Here is an 11,877-nt window from a genome sequence, read left to right on the forward strand (position 1 = left end):
AGAGCGTGGGGGTGGAGTCTAACCTGCCGATCGGGTCACAGCCTGATGATGTCATCCTTGGGGATGTGGCTCTCTCGGACAAGGGAGGAACTGGGAATCTCAATATCTCTCTCTCTCCTCACCCCCCACACCCCCCCGACCCTTTACCTCCCTGTTTGCTGGGACTCCGCCTGCCTCTAGCGGTGGCCATCTGTGGGCCACCCAATGCTGAAAGCTTTTGGCACCCTGCCATGCTTCCACAGATTTTGGATCCAGGCAACTCTGCACCCACTGGCCTGTGATTGTGTAGTGGGTCCCAGTTGCATCAGACTTTTGGATTTGAGTTGGACTGGGCTGGCTTTCCTGATATAAGATGACATCTTGATATAAAGTTTTCTTATACATACATGTGTGTCGATGGTTTTATCTCTCTCGACAACCCAGCCTAGCACAGCAGCCAAGCCCATTCGCCGTCTGTACCACTCAAGGACTCCTAGTGGATGGAGAGAGCCCCTCACACCCAGCGCCCACTACCCCCTGTCTAGCTGTGCCCCTCTTTGAACCAGTCACTGCAGCAGGAAGATGGGATAGGATGGTGGACCTGCATCCACAAAGCCCACCTCTCCCTATTCCCATCCTACCTATGGCCAACTAGGAGGGCGCTTCAAATAGTTCATGGAAAACCCTTTTCATTCCATTTTCCCACAAACTTTTTGAAGCCCCTTCTTAGAGAATAGGGACGCAATGTTTGTTGGAAGAGGAAAATAGCTATCTAGGTTCTGGATCAGGGTGCTGAAGAAGGGAGAGGCATTTGATGGGGAGAGAATGAGGAAGATGCTGTCTAAGGAAAACTTGAACGTTACCTGGGGCTTCCTAAGCTCTAGTTTTTTGTTTTGTTTTGTTGTTGCCACACCTCGGGTGAATATTCAAGAATTAGATTATAAACAGGCGGAACCCCATGCCCCCCGGCCTCCAGCTCATCCATAGCCCACATTGGTCTTGTACAAAGTAAAGGCGGCTGTGAGGTGGAGAGGATATATCCCTAGGAAGAATGGAGCTCCATCCTCCTCTAGGGGCTAAGCCAAGCCAGGATCCCAGAAGCAACAAAAACAACTCACTGCCCTTGAGTCAATGCTGACTCACCGTGACCCTACAGGACAAGGTTGGGCTGCCCCTGTGGCTGTTCCAGACTGTCGCCCTTGACTGGAGTAGAAAGCCTCCTCTTTCTTCCATGGGGCAAATACATGGTGTTTCTAACTGGTGGTTAACAGCCAGGGTGGAACCCGCTCCACCCAGAAACAGATGACAAACATCCTACATCAACCTCTCCGTTTTCTGCGGATTTCCCTGTCCACCACCTCCTCGCTTATTCTGGAGGGAGGGGAAGTCACCCCGCCCCCAGATGCACTGCCTGTGTCTGGGAAATCCCCTACCTTAAAAGTAAGTGTCCTCGTGAAAGCTTGACCACCTGCTGTGGAGGGTGGGCGGACTTCTGTGGTGTGCATACCCGCACAGCAGCCAGGGGGTGCGTGTAGCAATGGGAAGAGATGCGCAGAAGCACAGCATGATAGGATATTTCCGCCGGACAAATCCAACAGGCATCGAGAACTTCAGGAGCATAAAGCACAGCACAAATAGATGAATAATTAGGAAGCAGTGGTTTTTTGAGTGCGTAGTACCTGTTTTTAATACAAGATATTTCATAGTGAGTTTATATCCTTGGCTCTTTTAAGGGAACTTTTTTTATTATGGAATAACTAAGATTCACATGCAGTATTAAAGTAGAGGCTGCTAGTATATGCCTGTTTACTTTTGCTGTGAATAGATCTATGAATGTAGTGAAACACATAGGAGGCCAGGTGATGAAAACTTAGTCGTAACCAAGCACCTTGGAGGGAAGGAGCCACTGGGCCTGGGAGCTCAGAAGCATGGTCTCAGGGGACACCACGGTCAACTGGCCATGATAACATAGTTCACAGAGACAATGGTCTACGTTCTGCTCATGAGCAGCCAGCTAACATGCAAATATTGGTCTCTCCCCATCCAAAGGAAAGAAGAGTGATGAAAACCAAAAGACATTTGGAAGCAATTAACCCAAAGGACTAACGAGCACACAAACATCAGTCTCTACAAACCTGAGACCCGAAGACCTAGATGGTGCCCGACTACCACTATCTGCGACTCCAAAAAGGATCGCAGCAGAAGATTCTGGATAGAGTGGGAGAAAATCATGGAACAGAACCAAAGTCATCAAAGAGACCAGACTGATTGGTCAGATAGAGACTGGTGAACCTGCAAGACTATGGGCCTGGGTCACCCCTCAGGTCTGGAACGGAGCTTATCCCTGAGTTTAATAATGAATCATTTAAGATCACAGGGGCAGCAGCCCTTCCCCAGGGACAGAGGTCTGGTAGGAGAGAAGGAGGGACGGACACTGGAAACACGGGAGAAGCGATCGCACGTGTGGGGAATGGAATTGACAAGGATGAATTGTAACAAGGTGGGCTTGCATTGTCAAATGTAAAGTGCATGCTCTGCTCACTCTGCAAACCTTCACCTAGATTCATTTACAAGAGCGGGAAGGGGGCTAAAATAATCCACTGATTACACTCCTAAAAAAAAAATAGAGAGAGGTCCCGTGTACTCTTTACCTGTTGTTGTTGTTGTTGTTGCTGTCAGCTGTCATTCAGCAGGTTCCAATTCACAGCAGCCCAGTCGACCACATCATGAAACACCTCCCGGGCCTGCCCCATCCGCACCAGTGCTGTTAAGTTTCAGGCCTGGGTTGCAGCCTACTCAGAGCCCCAAACCATCACCCCTTGACCTGCCGGCTTGCTGGCTCAGTGCCCTCCTCAGCCACTCCCCCCTCAGCGAGCCTGCCTTTAATCATCTCAGCCCGGCACTTCACGCTGGCCATGCGGATGAGCTGAACAGTGTGGCACTGGGTGGAATACACTAACCCTAACGAACCCATTTTCCCTTCCCCACTTCTCACTCAGCCCCCCTCCCCCCCCCCCCGCCTCCTTGTACAGCACCGGGTCCAGGGAAGTCTTCCACGCCCTTCCGAGCACAGAGGATACCACTCGGATGTTTACTTGGGTTTTGAAAATTACTCTTGGATTTATTAGATTTATAGGCTCTAAAATGTACAGATGGCTCCTTCTGAAGCTTTTAAAATCGGCTTCTGAATCTTATTATCCTATTTATAAGTCAAGCAAATATTAACAATCACGTTGAGAGGGCTTTTGACACACTTAATTAATTAAACCTCTTTACCACTTGAGACCGAGTTGATCAGCTGAGTACGGCTAATTTCCTTTTAAGTACTTCATCCCTGACAAACCTCCCCTAGTACTAAAAGGACTCTGACGGGTTTAATAAATGAAGCATCTGCAAACTAAAATCAAACCCCATCGTCACCAGATCAATTCCAACTCATAGCAACCCTTTAGGAGAGAGGAGAGCCGCACCCCCTTCCCCTTCCCACCCCCCACCCCCCGTGGCCCCCAGGGTCTATGAGGCTGTACGGGAAGCCTCATCTTTCTAGGTCAGTGGTTACCAATCTTCCTAATGTGTGACCCTGTCCTACAGTTCCTCATGTGGTGGTGACCACCCCCCAACCATAAAATTATTTTCGTTGCTACTTCATAACTGTCATTTTGCTACTGTTATGAATTGGGTGACCCCTGTGAAAGGGTTGTTCGACACCCCCCCAAAGGGTCATGACCCACAGGTTGAGAACTAGTGGGCTCAAACCACCAGCCTTTCCGTTAGTGGCCAAGCTCCAACCAGGCCTCCTGTACCCAAACCGTCACTACAGTTAGGTGACACTGAGTCGGTTGTATCCCATAGCAACCCTGTGTATAACAGAATAAGCCCCACCCGTCCTGGGCCAGCCCATCGTTGCACCCATTGTATCAATCAATCTTATCAAGGGTTGTCCTCTTTTCTTTTTAATTATTATTTGGAATAATATTTTATTGATATCTCTTCCTCATTCCAATATACCCCCTCCTTCCCCATCATTCTGTTGTTCAGTCTCATCGGGTGGGGCTATACGATCATCGGTGTGATCCACGCCCCTCTCCCTTTCCCCCTCACTGCAACTTTGTCCTCTTTGTCAATGCCCTTCAACTTTTCCAAGCGCCATGTCCTTTTCCAAAGACTGATCTCTCTGATAGCATGTCCAAAGTATGTTCAACGAATGAAGCCTTGCAAGTCTTGATGATAAGAAACATTCTGGCTATACTTTTCAACCTTAATTTCTCTTAAATCTTAAAACCCACTGCCATTGAGTCGATTTTGACTCATGGTGACCCGACATAGAGTTTATGAGACTGGAAATGTGTATGAGAACAGACAACCTCATCTTGCTCCTGAGGAGTGGCTGGTGGGCTTGAACCACCGACCCTGTGGTTAGCAGTCCCAACGCTTACCCAACAGTGCACCCAGCTCCTTAAATGTTACATTCTCTCAAGAACTGATCCACAGCTTACAAACCAGCCCACTGCCATCAAGTCGATTCCAACTCAGGAGCAGATAGGCTCATCTTTCTCCCAACCCTGTAGTTAGCAGCTTAATACCCAATTCCACCACCAGAACTCCTTAAATGACCAAGCCACAGGTGCAATTTAAAAGATTTTAAAATCATAAATCCCAACCAATCATTTAAGTACAAACATTAATGGGGTATATGAAGAGTAACCTGTTATTCTAACAAGCCAAACTCTTTTTAAAATCACACATAGATAAAGTATCGTATAAGGCGTCCCTCGACAGTGCAGACACCCAAGCACTAGCTTACTCGCCAGAAGGCTGACTGCCCAAATCCACCCAGCAGTGCCGCCAAAGAAAGGCCTGGAGAAACTACTGCCAAAATATCACAGCCTTGGGAACCCGATGGAGCATTCTGCTCTGGCCACATGGGGTCACCACCATGAGCTGGAATTGACCGGACCACAACTGAGGACTCAAACAGAAGTATCACAAATTAGGCAACCTAAAAAATATTCAAGCTATCGTTTCTATGACCTTTATTACCTGTGGGCTTAATTTGGGGTTTCCCAGGGGTACGAAAAGGCCCACTCATAAAGGAGACCACTGCCTTGTCAGCTGAGGTTACTAATCAACCTGAGAGTTCAGGTAGGCGCTGGCTGCAGCCCAGGTGGTGACTGAACCTGTCCATCACATTTGTAGTCTCTAACTTCCTACCTGAAAGCTGTAACTGGTCGAGTCACCTGCCCTTAGGGAAGAGGGTTACCAGAAGAGCCTGGGCTGAATCTGTGACACCCCCCCGCCCCAGGGAGCCACATGTGACTTTGCATTTACCTGACCATTACGGCATGTAATATCTTTCCATATAGCTCTAAAGAATGCCACCTTCTTTTCATCTGCTTCTGTTCTCTTAAAAAAAAAAAAAAGCACTCACCGCCATCGAGTCAATTATGGAGAGCTGCCGGTGGTTTCAAACTGCTGGCCTTGCAGTTTTTGGCCCAGCCCTTCACCCCTGTGCCAGGAGCACACAGTTCTCACTGGATATGCTATTGATTTTCGAGGGCTGCCCAAACAAATCGGCACAACTGACAACTTCAAACAATAGCAACACATTCTCTCCCAGGTCTGAAGAACAGAAGGCCAAATTCAGGGTGCTGCCAGGATCATGCACTCTTGGAAAACCAGAGGGGAGATTCATCTGGGCAGACTAGAGAAACAAATTCATAAACACTCATATGTGCATAAGAAAGAGCTTTGTATAAAGAGTAATTGTGCATTAAGAAAACACCCCAGTCCAGTCCAGATCAAGTCCATAAGTCCAATATTAGCCCATATGTCTGATACTAGTCTATAAAGTCCTCATCAGACTCATGAAATGCATGCAATGATGCCGAATGCAGGAAGACCACAAGCCAGTGGGAGGGAGGTCTTGTGGATCCAGTGGTGCTGTAAGCATCTCAACGCTGGCAGGGGTCTCCATGTGGCTTCTCCAGCTCAGGGCACTAGTGTAACTCCATGTGTCTTGTCAGCTGCAATGTCTCCCAGGGAGTGAGTGTGGGTCTGCTTCCAACGAGCTGTTTGTTTATCTCCTTCACGCTTCCAAATGAAGTCATCAAGCTGTGACCTGATTGACAGGCTAAATTTCACCCCTTCACTAATAAGTCTCAAATTGACAACAGATTATGTAGCTATCGCAGTGCATGTCTCTTCTGGCTCCTGGTAGGCCCAGGTGTTCCTTGGCTTGTGGTCATGTTGCTTCCCATCTCTGTCTCCCTTGTCACCTGGTGCTCCCCCATATCTGTGTGTGTGCTCCCCCATGTGTGTGTGCTCCCATGTGTGTGTGTGTGTGTGTGTGTGTGTGTGTGTGTGTCTAAGTCACAAAGAGGCTGCCCTCATGGCCTTGTAATAACTAGTCACACCTTTGAGAATCCCATCTCCAAAAGTACCACATTCACAAGGCCCGAGAACCAAGAAGAGACCATCAACCCACACCCCACGCAGATAGTACACGGACACTGGATTGGATTACAGATATTAAGCGGATACTGACTTGGATTTCAGAAATTACATGGATACTGGGTTAGATTACAGATATTACATGGATACGGGATTGGATTATAGAAATTACATAGACACTGAGTTGGATTACAGATATTATGCTGACACTGGATTAAATTACAGAAATTACACAGATACTGGGTTGGATTACAGATATTACACAGACACTGGATTGGATTACAGATATTATACTGACACTGGATTAAATTACAGAAATTACACGGATACTGGGTTGGATTACAGATATTACACAGACACTGGATTGGATTACAGATATTATACTGACACTGGATTAAATTACAGAAATTACACGGATACTGGGTTGGATTACAGATATTACACAGACACTGGATTGGATTACAGATATTATGCTGACACTGGATTAAATTACAGAAATTACACGGATACTGGGTTGGATTCCGCTTCTCTACCACAGCTCTGTCCGTTTCTTTGTTTCACATCCCCAGGTCACTGCCCAGCGCTGCCCCTTCCCCCACCCTGCCCTCTGCAAGTCTCTGAGTTTCCGACATGGATAGGTGGGCTCACCCGCCCCCAACCACCACCACCAACCCAGAATCTATGCTCCCTCTGACCTGGGTAGGATAAACGGCAAGATCCCACAAGCAGGTGCACACTTGACCACTAACTGGAAGGTTAGTGGTTCAGACCGACCTCTGATCCGCTTCTGCAAGGTCACTGCTTCAAAGACCCTCTGGAGCAGTGTTCTGATGCCCATGGTGCTCTTGCCCAGAGCTGCCTGCGGGTTCTCCTGGCTCCCAGGAGCCCTCATCCCCCTGTGCCAGTCTCTGAAAACCCACAGGAGCAGTTCTACCTTCCCTATAGGGTCACTCTGAGTCAGTATCTACTCGATGGCAGTGAGTTACGTGGGGTATTTGAGAGCCTACAGGTAAGGACCCCTGGTGACACAGCAGCTGACAGAAAGGGTCACCTTTCAAACCCACCCAGCCATTCTGGCAATCTGCTCCGTGAAGCTGGCAGCCTAAGAAATCCCATGAGGCAGTTCAATGAAGTGGCAGTTAGATAATCTCCTGTCAACTTCGGTGAAGGGGTGGGGTCTAGCCTGTCAATCAGGTCATAGCCAATCATGCCTCGGTGTGGGCATGTCCTTCTCCTGAGGACACTGGGAACTCCTATGTTCCTCCCAGGAGGCGGGACACACACTCTCTCTGCTTCCTCTTCCTGCTGACAAGCCACATGAAGCTAAGCAAATGGAGCCAGAGCCCTGGAGCAGGAGGAGCCATGTGGAGACCCATGCCAGCACTGAGAAGCTTCCACCACCACTGGATCCACAAGACTTTCCACCCACTGGCCTGTGATCTTCCATTGCATGTGTTGTGTGAGTCTGAAGAGGAATTTATGAACTGGTATCGGACATATGGGCTAATATAGTACCTGTGGAGTTATCTGGACAGGGCTGGGATGTTTCCTTAATATACAATTACTCTGTGATATAAACTCTCTCTTACACATATGTGAGTTTCCCTGGATTTGTTTTTCTAGTGTACGCGGCCAACACTGCCATACCGTTATGCTCTGAGTATTTGTTCTCTAAATCACCTCACGTCTCTTTAAGTTGTGTATTTACTTGAACCCTTTTGTTCAACACAGTACCGTGCACAGACAGGGGCTGACGGCTGGTGGTGTGAGTTCCTAAAGCCCGTCATACGTAGTCAATCTGAATGCTGAGCAAATCATCAGAGAGGCTGGGTGACAGGAAGGAGAATGAGTCATCGGGGCTAGAGGAAGGGCTTATTCACAACCTGTGGTCCACAGATGACAGGACCTGGCTCGCTGAAAGGGGGGAGGACTTGAAGCACTTGGTGGTGAAGAGCAAGGATCACAGCCTTCAGTGTGGACAACACCTCAATGTAAGAAGACCCAGATCCTCACCGCTGGACCAAGGTAACATCACCATCAGTGAAGAAAAGCTTGAAGTGAAGGATTTTGCCTTGCTTGGATCCAAAATCAACGCCCATGGAACTCGAACAAAAGGTGTGTTGCACTGGGTCAACCAGCTGCACAAGGCCTCTTTCGAGGATTGAAAAGCAAGGATGTTACACTGAGGAATCAGGGGCGCCTGACCCAAGGCATGGTGTCTTCCATTGCCTCCTATGCATGGGAATGTTGGACGTTGAATACGGAAGACTGAAGAAGAATCAACAGGTTGGGACTGTGCTGGCAAAGAGTGTTGAATGTATCATGGAGTGCTGAAAGGACCAACAAACCTGTCCTGGAAGAAGTACAGCCAGAATGCTCCTTACAGACCAAGGTGGCGAGACTTCATCTTATATACTTATCTACTGTTTTCAGGAGAAACCAGTCCCTGGAGAAGGACATCATGCTTGGTAAAATGGAAGGGTGGCCAAAAAAGGTGGCAGACCCTGGAGGAGCTGGATCGACTCAGTGGCTGCAACAGCTCGATCGTGGGGACGGGGCAGGCCCAGGCAGCGTCGCTTTCTGTTGAACTGACTCGAGGGCACTGACCAACAACGGGAGTTAAAAGCAGGGCCTCAGAGCTGGTTCAGAAGCGGACTCCTGAGCCCCAGCAAAGCGTCTGAGTCAGGGCTGAGGAGGAACCAACGTCCTCAACCTCACCAAGCTTCTCAGACGGCTTGCTGCTGACGGGCCCTGGAACACACGTTGAGAAACTCTACACTTGAGACAAGGTACCACCAATGCCACCCACTGCCACGCACAGGGACTCTGTAAATCTCTATGGACGCAGACACCATTTTCCTCCCAACAAGCGGCTGCTGATTTGAACTCCCAACCTGTGGTAAGCCATCCAATGCCCAAGCCACAGTGCCACTGGGGCTCCTTGGAGGAGGGGGTAACGCATAGCTATTGAGTTGTCTCCATCATGGTCCTACAAAGGGTTACCCAGACGGGCCCCCTTCAGCCTCATCTTGCTCCTGAGGAGCAGCTCGTGGGCTTGTCCCATGAACTTTGTGGTTTAGCAGCCCCATGCACAGCCCACAGCGCCACCAGGGCTCCGGAGAAGAGAGGAGAGGAGGGGAGGAACCCAGGAATCAATGGTCCAAGCCTGTGAAAAGCGATTCCCAGAACCCTGTCCAGCGCCAGCTCTCCAGAGCCCAGAAGGAAGGACATGCGTCTGGTGGGGCCCCGCACGCCCACCTCCCTCCCTCCCTCCAGCTGGCTCAGGCACAGGCCCAGCATGTCGCTTCGGGTTGGGAGGTGTTCTTCGTAACAGACCCAGAGAGAGGAACAGCTGTAAGCAACGCTAGCCAACATGAGAAGCCAAACGCCGTGAGAATTCTTCCGATTCCCCTGAGGACACCTACCCTGGAGGGGAGGCGAGGGGGACTCGCAGGCCGGGAGGAAGGGTAGCGAGATTCGTGCACACGGTACACTCACTCGGGACGGAAACAGGGAGGCAGGAGGCTGACTCGCTGGGAGACTGCAGCCAGTAAGGCAGCACAATAGGAGAGAAATGGCTTGGGAAACAAACCCCCCACCGTGAGCCCATTCTGACCCAGAGTAGCCTGACAGGACAGGACCCATAGCACTGCTCCTGCGACCTCCCAAGACTGTAACTCTTTACAGGAGTTGAAAGCTCCGTTGTTCTCTTCCCCGCCCCCAGCGGTTGGTGGTTTTGAACGGCTGATCTTGCAGTTAGCAGCCCAACCTAATTTGCCGTGTCAACTTTTGCCAAAGAACACAAGATGGCTTTTTCTTTAAGTTCGGCTAAGATCATCTGGATCCTGAATCGGGCTGAGCCATCCCCCACCCCCACCTGTTTTGTGGGGCCTTTAGAATGGGTCCTGAAGTTCTGTGTTCCCTCTGAGTTTCTCTTCATGGGATTCCAATCCTATGTCCACCCCATGTGCCCCTGGGAGAGACATATGGGATACAAACAAGGCCAAGGCCAAGGCCAAAGCCTGGGTCCTGTCCATCTAGCCCCGGCCATGCACAAGTCGTTGACACAAGAGAGGCTGGAGAGCGCTCAACACAAACCAACCAACCAAAAAAAAAGTCACTGCCATTGAGTCAGTTCTGACTGACAGCGACCCTCTAAGACAGGGTTGAACTGTCCCTATGGGTTTCCGTGGTTGTAACTCTTTACAGAAGTAAAAAGCCCCATCTTTCTCCCAAGGAGCCGGCTGGTGGTTTTGTACTGCTGACCTTGCAGTTAGCAGTCCAGTGTGTAACCACTGTACCAACAGGGTTCCTCCAATGCACGAAGGACCATCAAAATCAAAGCCTTCTTGTGCACCCTCTTCAACACCTCCTTCTCCCCCGTTCTCCACCATCCCAGGAACTGTGGGCCCTTTCCCCCTCCCATACCCCAACTCCAACTCTGCCCCCATCTTCTCTCTGTGGGCCTGGCACCTCTGTCCCAGAAGAGGGGACACGGCACAAGGGAGCTTCCCCTGCTCCTTCTCCCACCCACCCGCAATCGCCGTGACTCGTGACTCGCCTGCCAGCCAGAGACCGGGGGGCCCAAGGGCAAGCTGCTTACTCAGCACTTGATAAAATGTTCACTACAAAGAAACATTTCCAACCAAATTAAAAAGATTCCCAGCAGAGGACTCGCTCATCCTTTCAGAACATAGACCGGCCCGCATTGGCGTTTGCTTTGTGCCCACGCGCTGAGTCACGCAGCCCTGGAGCTCTGGCTCGGACAATTCTGTCATTCATTTCTCTCCAAACCAAAAGCCTCCCGCTGGACACCCTGCTTTGCCGCTTGGGATTCAAGTTACCATGGCTCGGGCCCAGGACCACTTTTATTGTTGTTTTCTGCCATGGCTTAATCGCCAGCTGAATAGGCAGAGGTTGGAACAAGTGCCCTTGAATTCCATCTCGCCTTTCCTTTGTGGCTCAGAATTCCCTCGGAGAGATCTAAGTGTCAAAAGGCACGGCCATTACTTCAGAGCCATCTGATACGATGCAAGAAGAGATGTCACACAGGCGGCCAAGCCGGACACGTTGCTGCCAGGGTCTGTGCCCCGGGGGAGGAGGAGCACAGGGCACCCGAGACAGATGGCCTGTGGGCTCTGACAGCCAGCAGCCCTGGCCAAGACCTCGGACGTCTTGAGCGAGCTGAAGCCTCAGTGGGCAAAAAGGCCAAGCCACTGTCTTTGCCCAAAGTGAAAAAGGAGGAGCTGGGGCAATACTTGGAAGTTGACTGAGGTGATAGGCAAAAACTGTTTTAGTTGGATACCTGAAGTGGGCGAGTGGTACGGCATGTGGATTATAACTCACAAAAGCCATTTCGTTCAGAAAAAGGAGCCAGAAATGCGATTCAACTGGTCCAAAGATAATAGAAGCACAAGCTGTAACCGTAAGCCAGCTCAGAAGGCCATA

Source organism: Tenrec ecaudatus, chromosome 13 (assembly GCF_050624435.1).
Source record: "Tenrec ecaudatus isolate mTenEca1 chromosome 13, mTenEca1.hap1, whole genome shotgun sequence".
Lineage (NCBI taxonomy): Eukaryota > Metazoa > Chordata > Mammalia > Afrosoricida > Tenrecidae > Tenrec > Tenrec ecaudatus.